The 12140-nt window shown below is 44.3% G+C and overlaps 1 long non-coding RNA gene across 1 annotated transcript in view; it reads right to left on the bottom strand.

Moving 5' to 3' along the window:
• Positions 1–255: 255 nt before the first annotated feature.
• LOC119848099 overlaps positions 256–12140 on the bottom strand; it is a 30317-nt gene continuing 18432 nt past the window's right edge. Inside the window, exon 2 of the long non-coding RNA XR_005290185.1 lies at positions 256–1096. This is a non-coding gene — a long non-coding RNA (uncharacterized LOC119848099). The remainder of the gene's footprint in view (positions 1097–12140) is intronic.

The raw sequence follows: 12140 nt of genomic DNA, 5'->3' as shown, positions 1-12140 counted from the left end.
AGTGTCTAATAACAGGCTTCAGAGGCCTATATTTTCCGTAGCTGTTGCTCTTCAAAAAATTTAATGCTTTATTTTGACTTAACTAAAGGTTTGGGTGGGTGGGTAGGTGGACTGAAAATCCATATGGGCCACTTTAATTACTTAATTAATTACACTACTGCTTCAAGTTACCACAGCATCCTCTGGTTATCTCCCTTCCCTCTCCGCCCCCAGTAATGACAGAACATTAAAAATGAATTAGTTCTTTCAGTTGAATTAGTTATAAACCATTTTTATTCCATGTCTCTTTCCAGCAATCCACAGTTCATGGGTCTTTGCTGCCTGGTGATTGAATTGTTTGACTAAGTTAATAATGAAGTTGTTAGAAACGAATAGGGCTAGATTTTCAAAAGAGCTCAGCATGTGATGGCTAGTCATAGTTTGACTGACTTTAAATATGTTTTCCACTCCAATGCCTGCATGGAGTCACGCAACTTTGCTCTGTGATCTTGTTTGATCTCACCTGCTAAGCAGATTTACTCTTGATCAGCCCTTGGATTGGACTCAAGGAAAAGCCACTCCTGGATGTGGTGTAGGTGTTGGAGTACTGAGGCAGGGCTGAACCAGTGTCCCTAGGATGGTGCTGGGGTGGTGCTGTGCATAGGTGCTGGAACAAGGAGTGCTGGGAGTGCGGCCGCACCCTCTGGCTCGAAGTAGTTTCCATTATACACAGGGTTCACAGTTTGGTTCAATTGCTCTTAGCACCTCCACTATACAAATTGTTCCAGCAGCCTTCGAGCTGTGTTCTTGAAGTTCCCCTCTGTGCGATTATTAAAAATCCCAAGGCATTTTTTTTCACAAGGGTGTTACCCATATGTCCTGGCTAAAATACATATGGCTAATTACATCTTACCTATATAAATCTCTCTTAGCAGCTTCTGTCTGATATAGAAGTCTTCATTTCTTATCTGGAACTATTTCATAGCGGTGTTGTGCACTGTTAAGCAGCTGCTGCTTTCCAACCTCGAAGTAGCTACATTTCAGCATTGGGGGAAAGTTAGTTTTTTACAGTCCAGGAATCTCCAAATTCCTCCAGTCCTGCAGAGTGTTTCCTGCCCTGCAAGAAAAATCCCATTTAATAATATTGAGTTCCTGTAAAAAAAAAAAAAAAAAAAAAAAAACACTCCCCCCTCCCCCAAACCCAATAAAAAAACCTAACAAAACCCTTTGCTTTCCTGCAGGGCAGGTGGAACTTTTAAGACTCAGGAATTCTACATACAATATTTGGGAATCCTGTGGGACAAAAGATGCTGTGTTTATTTATTTATATATATAATCACACACACAAATCTATTGCTAACAAGGCTCTCAGACATTTAGATACAATCTACTTAGGAATAACTAAAACCAAAACAGAGTCCAGTTTGTCTTTCTCACATGTAACATGCTATCAATGCCCCACTCCTATGTTCCAGCAGCTCTAGCCAGTTATTCATTGCTGTCCATTTCTTTATACAGGCAGACCGTTTGCTACCTTGTCTCTTTCCTGGGCCTTCTCTCTCCTCCCACAGCATTGCTGTTACTGCCTGCCTATCCCTGCCTCACTAAACTACTTCCTCCATCTTTGAGTCAGGCCTGATGACTATGCGGCTCCCTGATCATTCGGATGCTGAGTCATCTTCTTGGTTTCCTAGTTCACTCTTGCCTCATTGGTGCAGTTTCCTGTTCTCCACTGGTGATTCTTTCACCGAGGCTGGGGACAATATGAAGGAAATGGTCACTAGCTATATTATTATGCTTCCTTCTATACAAGCCTGTTCTGGAGCGTAATGAAGTTCACAGTCCATGATTGTCTAGTCCAGAGCAGTACTTGGGGAGATCCACAGTTTATGCTAGCTAGTCTGGGAGGGAGTTAGAGAGCAATGGGAGAGCTGCTCAGATCTCAGTCAGTACTAAGCAGGTTCAAAACAGTTACCTTAGGATTCAGCACAGTGGAGTCCTGTCATTTCTGTCCACTGCCAGTGAGAACATCACACCAAAGAAACCATCAATCAACCAGCTCATGAAGCAAATAGGCAAATAGATACACTGAGTTACAAGCAGCATAGGGAGGGGGAGGAGAACCTGTAGCTGCCTGTTTCTGAGGGAGATGTTTCACCCCTTGGGCTGAGGGAGAAGGACAGCTGTATGTGCCGGTGTGGCTTTGAGCATGTGGCTATATATGAGTGTGTGTGCAGATGCCTGTTTGTTCAAGTGGATAAATGTGTTTGTGGTACATGGGAGTGCCTGTATGCATAAGCACGTTTGCACATGACCCATGTCTATGTGAATGTTTGCGTGTGGGTGTGTTTCTGTGGGCAAGTACCTCTGACTTCTATTTCAGTTCTGTTTCAGTGAATAAATCTTCCCTCTGCGGGCTAACGTGTTAGGGCTGCTTTTTTGAGCTGACCAGGCCTGAGGCCTATGTTTTTGGTGCTAACGAATTCCAATTCCCCATGCTGACTGGCAACCGTTATCCGATGGCCATGGCTTCTCTAAGTAGGAAGCCATGAAGTATTACAAACTGGTGCCCAACCTGTGCAACAGAACACCAAATGAGACAAAAAGACCTTGCAAAGGGAATTAAAACCAATAGTAAAAGGTTCTATAGCCATATAAATAAGAAGAAAACTAAGAAGGAAGAAGTGGGGCCGCTTAACACTGAGGATGGAGCGGAGGTTAAAGATAATCTAGGCATGGCCCAATATCTAAACAAATACTTTGCCTCAGTCTTTAATAAGGCTAAAGAGGATCTTGGGGATAATGGTAGCATGACAAATGGGAAGGAGGATATAGAGGTAGATATTACCATATCAGAGGTAGAAGCGAAACTGAAACAGCTTAATGGGACTAAATCGGGGGGCCCAGATAATCTTCATCCAAGAATATTAAAGGAATTGGCACCTGAAATTGCAAGCCCATTAGCAATAATTTTTAATGAATCTGTAAACTCAGGAATAGTACCGATGATTGGAGAATTGCTAATATAGTTCCTATTTTTAAGAAAGGAAAAAAAAAGTGATCCGGGTAACTACAGGCCAGTTAGTTTGACATCTGTAGTATGCAAGGTCCTGGAAAAAATTTTGAAGGAGAAATTAGTTAAGGACATTGAAGTCAATGGTAAATGGGACAAAATACAACATGGTTTTACAAAAGGTAGATCGTGCCAAACCAATCTAATCTCCTTTTTTGAAAAAGTAACAGATTTTTTAGATAAAGGAAATGCAGTGGATCTAATTTACCTAGATTTCAGTAAGGCATTTGATACCGTGCCACATGGGGAATTATTAGTTAAATTGGAGAAGATGGAGATCAATATGAACATCAGAAGGTGGATAAGGAATTGGTTAAAGGGGAGACTGCAACGGGTCCTACTGAAAGGCGAACTGTCAGGCTGGAGGGAGGTTACTAGTGAAGTTCCTCAGGGATCAGTTTTGGGACCAATCTTATTTAATCTTTTTATTACTGACCTCAGCACAAAAAGTGGGAGTGTGCTAATAAAGTTTGCAGATGATACAAAGCTGGGAGGTATTGCCAATTCAGAGAAGGATCGGGATATTATAAAGGAGGATCTGGATGACCTTGTAAACTGGAGTAATAGTAATAGGATGAAATTTAATAGTGAGAAGTGTAAGGTTATGCATTTAGGGATTAATAACAAGAATTTTAGTTATATGTTGGGGACGCATCAATTAGAAGTAACGGAAGAGGAGAAGGACCTTGGAGTATTGGTTGATCATAGGATGACTATGAGCTGCCAATGTGATATGGCTGTGAAAAAAGCTAATGCGGTTTTGGGATGCATCAGGAGAGGCATTTCCAGTAGGGATAAGGAGGTTTTAGTACCGTTATACAAGGCACTGGTGAGACCTCACCTAGAATACTGTGTGCAGTTCTGGTCTCCCATGTTTAAAAAGGATGAATTCAAACTGGAGCAGGTACAGAGAAGGGCTACTAGGATGATCCGAGGAATGGAAAACTTGTCTTATGAAAGGAGACTTAAGGAGCTGGGCTTGTTTAGCCTAACTAAAAGAAGGTTGAGGGGAGATATGATTGCTCTCTATAAATATATCAGAGGGATAAATATAGGAGAGGGAGAAGAATTATTTAAGCTCAGCACCAATGTGGACACAAGAACAAATGGGTATAAACTGGCCACCAGGAAGTTTAGACTAGAAATCAGACGAAGGTTTTTAACCATCAGAGGAGTGAAGTTTTGGAATAACCTTCCAAGGGAAGCAGTGGGGGCAAAAGATCTATCTGGTTTTAAGATTCTACTCGATAAGTTTATGGAGGAGATGGTATGATGGGATAATGGGATTTTGGTAAATAATTGATCTTAAATATTCAGGGTAAATAGGCCAAATCCCCTGAGATGGGATATTAGATGGATGGGATCTGATTTACTATAGAAAACTCTTTCCTGGGTATCTGGCTGGTGAATCTTGCCCATGTGCTCAGGGTTTGGCTGATTGCCATGTTTGGGGTCGGGAGGGAGTTTTCCTCCAGGGCAGATTGGAGAGGCCCTGGAGGTTTTTTTGCCTTCCTTTGTAGCATGGGGCATGGTTGACTGGAGGGAGGCTTCTCTGCTCCCTCGAAGTTTTGAACCATGATTTGAGGACTTCAATAGCTCAGACATGGGTGAGGTTTTTCATAGGAGTGGGTGGGTGACATTCTGTGGCCTGCGCTGTGCAGGAGGTCAGACTAGATGATCAGAGTGGTCCCTTCTGACCTTAGTATCTATGAATCTATGAATCTATAAAAGTGGCTGCTTCCTTAACTGCGTGTTGCGAGGAAGAAGGTGAGGGGGAAGGGAGTTGTGTGCAGGGCCATCCTTAGGCATACACAGCATACATGGCTGCGTAGAGCACCCGAAAATGTGGGGCATCATTCCCCTCACTGGCCGTGGCTGGAATCCTCTCTTCTCCGGCCCCCTCCCCTGTGCTGGGCCGGTGGGCTTCTCCTCACCCCGAACCCCACCACTTCCCTCACTTGCTCCTCAGCTAGCCAGCGGAGGGCTCCAGCCTCCGGCTCTGCTGCCCCAGCCCCAGGAAGCCCAGAGTGGCAAGACTGGTCACTGGCAGCCTAGCGGCCCAGCCCACTGCTGCCTGGAGCAGAGTCCCTGCCTGCCTGCGCCGCTTGCTCTCTGGTGGGGGCAGGGCTGGGGCCAGGACAGGAGAAGCAAAACTTCCATGAGTCAGCGTGTGTGTGTGTGTGTGTGGGGGGGGGAGTAGCTGGGTCGAGGGGACTTAATGACAGTGCGTTCACACTTCTCTTGCACACACACGCGCGCGCGCTCTCACACCTACATAATCTGCCTCTCATGAGTCAGTTCCCCAATACAGATTGTCACACAGTCCCCCAACACACAGTCATATACACATACACACACACTGGCTCTCTCTCTGGCTCTCTCACACGCACTGGCGCTCTCTCATACACACGCGCACACACATTATAGTTGTTGTTATTGCTGCTTGGTTCTTCCTGTCAAAATGCTCATGGTGAGCCAGGAGTGGCAAGGGGCTGCAGGGTCTGGCAAGATGCAGCCCCCACGTAACAGCACAAAGCCTGCCTTGAGCCACTGCCACAGCATCTGCTGCGTACAAAGCACGGTGTGTGTCAACAATGGGGAGGGGTTCTCCGTGCAGGGCTGGTGGCTGTGCCTCCTCAACAGACTGGGGTCAGTAGCACTGGCTGGGGACCGCCTTCAATGGAGCATAGGGGCAGTAGCTTAATAATACTGCGTAGGGCCCCATAAATCCTAAGGATGGCCCTGGTTGTGTGGGTCATCATATTTTTCTGTTCTTCTGTGTAATTTTCTAATGCTTACATAAATCATAAACGTCACGCAGACCCCAAAGTAAAAGCACCAAGATTCACCTGCCCGCAGGAGGCAGAGTCTGTTATTTCAAGGCCTGAAAGTTGCTTTACTTTCCCCACAGGAGGCAGAGAGAGGGAGGGAAATGGCCTTCTAGTTGTTAAATCTCAGTGAAGTATTTTTTTTTCCCCCCTTCGTAAACCTCCTAGTGACCAAGTCACTGAGAATCTTGCTGCCATGTCATCGTGGGCTGCATGCTGACTAGATCTCATAGGTGAAGTAGGGTTGGCTTGTTAGTACATGGAGAGAAACCTCCAAGAAAAACCAGGGTGCTGCAGGAAGTAATGCTGGTGACACTCCTGCATCTGAGTCAGTAGTGAAGAAATGCATTAGCACAGTGCTGGAGGGGAGCTGTGCTTTATTGAAGATACTATCTTTTGAATGAGATAAAACCATGGTACTGATTATAATTATATAGTCATAAAACGTAAGGCCAGAAGGGACTGCCAGATCATCTAGTCTGTCCAGCTGTTTAACACAGGCCATCAACACCACTCAGGACCCCCAAGCTAAACCCAACAACTGACATTAGACTAAGATATTACAGCTCTCAGAAGACTAAACCATGATCTGCTGCAGGCAGAGAAGAGGGACCAACATGATTTTTTTAAAATATGGTAAACGAAAGAGACAAAGCTAGAACTCAAGCTGTGTGGAAACTTTTTTTTCTTTTGGTCTGTAGTTTTATTTTTCTTTAACAATACCTCCTGTTTAAGACAGACTGTGCTTCCACATATCACACTGATCACTAGCAGTTAGTAAACTTCTACCTTTACAAAAAATTTCATGAGATTTCTTATTCCTGCTGTTGTGATTAAATTCCAAGTCAAATAGTTCCTCCTATAGCATCAGGTGGATACAATGTCTTACTTCATTCCCTGTCCTAAACTATTGGTCAGTAAACTACTAAACAGTTTCCTCGTTCCACCCTACTAATGGCTGTACTTAGTGTTTTATATATGTATAATATAGTCTGTAACACTTATTTGGATGCTTGGCTCCAAAGAATCATTACTAGATATTATGTCAAAGGTATAAATTGAAGCTATTTTATTCAAGGAAATAATCCATTTTAGGATAAGGTTCTCTGACCACCACAGCCAAGGATTTAGTTAAGGATACTTATGTCAGTTTGACTACTGTCTTTTTTCTGGATGGAGAATTTGACTGCACTGGGACCAAACTATGGGCAGCAGAGAGAACAAGAGGCCACAAGGTGCGTAGAGGTGTTGGTTTGGGTTAGGGGGGCTAAAGTAGAGTGACAAGAGTGGTGGAGGTAGGTCCCAGGTTGGACACTAGGACAGTACACAGCAGCGTTTTAGGGCTTAGCTGGATTAGGGAAATTTGCTTGTGCAAACCCCATTGTTGAGACATTGCTCCAATGTGACTCACCCCAGTAACCAGGGCCAGCTCCAGGCACCAGTGAAGGAAGCAGGTGCCTGGGGCAGCCCATAGAAAGGGGTGACACTCCGTCAGTTATTGGGGCAGCACATCCGGGTCTTCAGCGGCAAGTCCTTCATTTCCTCCCCACACTTTAGCGGCAGCTCAATCAGTGTTTTTTCTCCCTGCTGCTTGGGGATGCAAAAAAGCTGGAGCCAGCCCTGCCAGTAACTTACTGTAGTTTCACGTGTGCAAATTCTCCCAATAAAAGTGAACCCTCATCTTCAGTTCTACTACTAGAATTAGCTGTGTGAAGCTTTTCACTTGTATTTGCCCTCTCACTTCAGTGTGAATGGAATTTGGGAATAAAACAGACTGGGAGGAAATAGCCTGAGACTGCCATTTCTTTTTGGAAAAAATATTGCCAACCCCAAATATTCAGAAATCATGACTCGGACCTCAAATAGTCATGAAACTTGCTTAAAAACTTGAGTTTTAAAAAAATATAGTTTGCCTCCTGATTTTTGAACCATTTAGGGTGCACGTTTTCACATTTTTCTCTGCAACCATGGGGGCTAGAAACTTGTTAAACATTGAAAGCGGAGAGTTGCACATGACTCCAAGAGGTGGGACTTGGAGAAAAAACACCAAATATGGCAATTTGCAATACTGTAAATAGCCTTTCACTGATGCCCCAAGCAATCTGGGCATCAACCCTCTCCCCCCACTAGCATAGGACCAGGTGGCACACAAGCAACAATTGAGACTGAAACAGGGATATAAAAACCAGGAAGCAGTGTTTTAGATTAAGGAACAACAACAGGAAGATTGTGTAAAGATATTTCCTTATGAAACAGGACCCTTCTTTTGAGCCTCCAGGGCATCTCTGTAAAACCATCTAGTTCCCTAGATCTTTCCTTGCTAAAGGATATGCCTGAAAACATACAGCTTGCTAGCATTCTTTAAAGCAGAGGGGGACTTTTAGGAATTCCAGACATTGAAAAAGTGTCATTATTTGTAAGTTTATTTGCAAAACATCTTTGTTTTAGCTTATCCTGCAGCTCTGGAATCCTTATGCAGGTCAAGAGAGAGATCTGGTGCGTTCTTAGAAGTAAGAATGATCTTCCCTGTCCAGAGGGAACAGAGAAGTATTTATATTGTAGTAGGGACCAGGGCCTCCAGTGAGGACCGAGAGAGACCCCATTGTTCTAGGTGCTGTCCAGACAGATAGGAAGTCACAGTCCTGATCTAAAGCACTTATTAAACCAAGTGCTTTCACCAAGGAGCTTGCCCTGTCTCCACCCTTCTCTACTTTCACTCTGTTTCCTGTCACCTCTGCCCTCCTCTTACAACTTCTCTTATCCTCACATAGTCAACCCCCTTATTCAGTCCTTTGCCTGGCGCTATGCAAACACTCCTCTTACCTTTCTTGCCACTTTCAGCCCCTTTCTTCTTCATAGACTTATCTTTTCCTTCTTGTCCTCACTCATCCTCTGACCCCAACTTCTCCCTCTCTCAAGCCCCTTTTTTGGCCCATCCCAGCTCCCTCTCTCCCATAGCTTCCCTATATATATTTTCAAGGGTTTCCTTGATGTTTTGACTTATATTGAAACAGAATCTGATAGGACCCTCTCCTCTTGTCCAGTGTACCTGGAGCCCATCATTTCAAGGACTCCATGGGAGGCTAGGTAGAGATGTCAGTGTAAGGTCTCCTGAACAGAATAATGCTGCTTTCTTCTCTTTATTCAGGAGAGCATAGCCCAGGGACACAGCCAGTTGAACAGGTGAGATATATGGGGGAAGTACAGTATATCAAGGATGCTCTTTTCCCCTAGAAGATGTTGCTAACATTTACGTCTCCCCCTACAGTAGCTACTGCTACTTTGCAGTTCATTTCAGATGCAGTTGTCTCCTCTGCAGATGTCATGTCACGCAGGTAGGTACAACCCTCAGAGGAGAGGACACTTATGCCCTCATCCTTCAAATTATCATGCAAAATATAAGCCTTTGCCATGAATGCTACACAGCCTGATTTAGCTACTCTCTTCAAGTAGATGTCAGCAGAGCTGATAGCAGATCTTGACATCCTGGATGAGGCAGCCAAAGTGGATTAACTAGCTGCCTTCACTTACAATGCAGCATTTGATAGTGACTTCTTATCAGCCTGTACATATCCACTTGGAGTTGTAGCTCGGATCAATGGGCTAAGGAGACTGCTGTGACCTTTACAGAGTCAAAATGGCCTGGAGACTACAAGGCCCCCAAGGAGTTAACAGAATCAAAGCATTGCCCTTTACCCCAATTATTGCCCATTTGTTTTTTCCTAGTGCCTAGAGGCTCCATCCAAGATGGGGGCGCTGTCGAACTAGGCACTGCAGAAATGCATGAAAGAAAAGTTCCTGTCCCAGAGAATTTTACTACTGAAATAGGTAAGATGGGGAAAAGGTGGAAGAAAGGTAGGATTTTCCTCCCCTATTGAAAGATGGGGAACTGAAACCCTGGGTGACTGTGACTTGCACAAGATCATACAGGAAGCTGGCAGCAGAGATGGGAACTGAATCTATATTTTCTGAGTCACAGGCCACTGCCTCAATCACAAGACCATCCTTCATCTCTAGAGCTTTTAATCTCATGGAAGGATTTTGAAATTTCCATTTGCTCATCTAGCAGGTCTCCTATCCAAGGACTGGCCACATGCATGCACATACAAAGCATGCTGGGAACAAATAAGAGCACAGCCTGAAGTTATATGGAAACAAGACTTTCTTCCACAAGTAAGAAAACATGATAAAGCTGATGCTTATTTGAGAGGCTTCTTGGTTACTACAGAGCCCTTGGAGTTTGTGTCTTATGTCGTCAGCGGACAGAAGTAGAATTCTCAGGCAGATCCTCCGTCAGGTTAGGTTTCTAAACATTTATTGGATGGCATGTGAGAATTTGAAGGAGAGCTCACCAGCACAGATAGCTTCCTGGCAAAGGCTGGCCTTCTAAAGCTCTGAGGTGGACCAAAATAACAGTCATGGCTTGAGAATGAGCACTGTGTGCTGACGTTGCTAAATCATGACTTCTAGGGCAATCGTCAGGATGTCTTGTGTAATGCTAACTGCTGTACTGTGGTCCCTTCAGATCTTCCAGAAGCCAAGGAGCGAAAAACAAAGTGAAGGAGACCTCCAAAAGCAAAGCTGAGCTGCTAGTAGTAGTGTTGGTGATTCAGCAGGTGGCACTTTTCTTTCTGAGGCAGCTTATTAGAGGCTACTGTTCTGGTGGATTACTATTGTTCTTTCAGTGGCGGAACCTTTCCAGACTTGAAGTGCATAGAATCTAATTTTCAGATGTGATGCAACCAAGGGGGTAGCCAATCAGTGAAGTGGAGAGGTTGAGGAAGAAGGCCAGTGATCCCCATAATAAGATTCCCCAGTTATGCAGCCAAGGCCTGTGCACAGCATGGTTGACAAATAATGTTTTACAAAAACCTCAATGATCTTGATTGATTTTTTGTGGGCACCTTGGTCGATGTGAATGTGAAGAGGGTAATGACCAGGCAAACAGTTTGGGGAGAGTATACCAGCATAAGGAACATTGCGGAGAGGGCATGAAGATGGTGCTAAGGGAAGCAGACACTGAGGGTGAAATTCTGGCCCTATTCAAGTCAAATGCTAAACCTGACCAGTGACATTTGGGTGATACATGAAAAATAAATCCACTTCCTCTCTACCTCTGGGTATTAAAGATCTAATGCCACTGAGGGTTTCTAAATGAGGACTTCAGCAGCTCCTTTTAACTTCAAGCCTGTGTTACAGCACATATTATGTATGCTCATGTATTACAATGCCTATAGCACTGAGTGATGGTAACTCTTACTCAGGAAAATAGTTACTTACTAATGCTGTGCAAAGTCTTAGCTCCATAATCCCAAACCACATGATCTGGAGAGTTTTGGTTTCAGTTTTGAAACTAAACTAGCAAAATTTCATCTGAACTTTGTTCCAGTCCTGGGCCAGTTCTATCAGATCTTGACACAAAGCTATTTGCTGTTTGTGGACAGGCACAGATCTTTCAATACCAAGTTGTCTGACTTGCTGTCAGTTTCATAATGAAGCTTTTTATGTCCCATGTACAGTAGCCCTTCTGGGTCCCACAAAACCACATGAACTAACAAGCAACACATGGAGCTGAATGGAACTCCCTGGTTTCATTGGGCTTTGCTGTGTGGGTTCAAATGAAATCTACACTCAATGAATACTAGTCCATGAGAACCACCACTGGAGAGTTTTAAACAGCCTTATGCAGTGAAATCCTACCCTTAGTAGGGTGAGGGGAAATAACTAGCATCAGGTGTGCATCCGGAAGCCCACCACTGGCGGGTGGCAGGATGATCCAGATGGGAGGGATGCACAGCACAAGCAGCATTCACCCTTGCATAGTATAGACTGCAAATGACAGCATGCACATTAGCCACCTGTGGCCTTGGACACACTTAGCTGACAGAACATGCTTCCTTGGAGCCTGACTAGATAAGAAACCAGTCCCTTTCCCTAGAACTCTTAAAAACTAGGTTAAAATCCTACTCTGATTCCTGGGGCTGTGGGTCCCCATTAGAGCCGTTTAGAATTCCGCCCCCCTCACCCGAAAACTTCAACTCTAGAGTGAAAAATCAAGATGCCAACATTTTTGGCCAAAAGTTGAAAAATTGCCACCAAAAATTTAATGTTTTTGGCTGAAAACTATTTCAGTTTGGAAATGTGTCTGATGTCTCCATTTTCCGCTGTTGACTAGGTTACTTGAATACAGATCCTATGATTCATCATGGTCTCCCCTTTTGCTTAGGCTCTGTAGTGCATCATGAGAGTTCCTGGCCGCA

The sequence above is a fragment of the Dermochelys coriacea genome, chromosome 1 (assembly GCF_009764565.3).
Source record: "Dermochelys coriacea isolate rDerCor1 chromosome 1, rDerCor1.pri.v4, whole genome shotgun sequence".
In the NCBI taxonomy this organism is placed as follows: Eukaryota; Metazoa; Chordata; order Testudines; family Dermochelyidae; genus Dermochelys; species Dermochelys coriacea.
The sequence above is the reverse complement of the archived record's forward strand: the minus strand, read 5'-3'. Positions and strand labels throughout refer to the sequence as shown.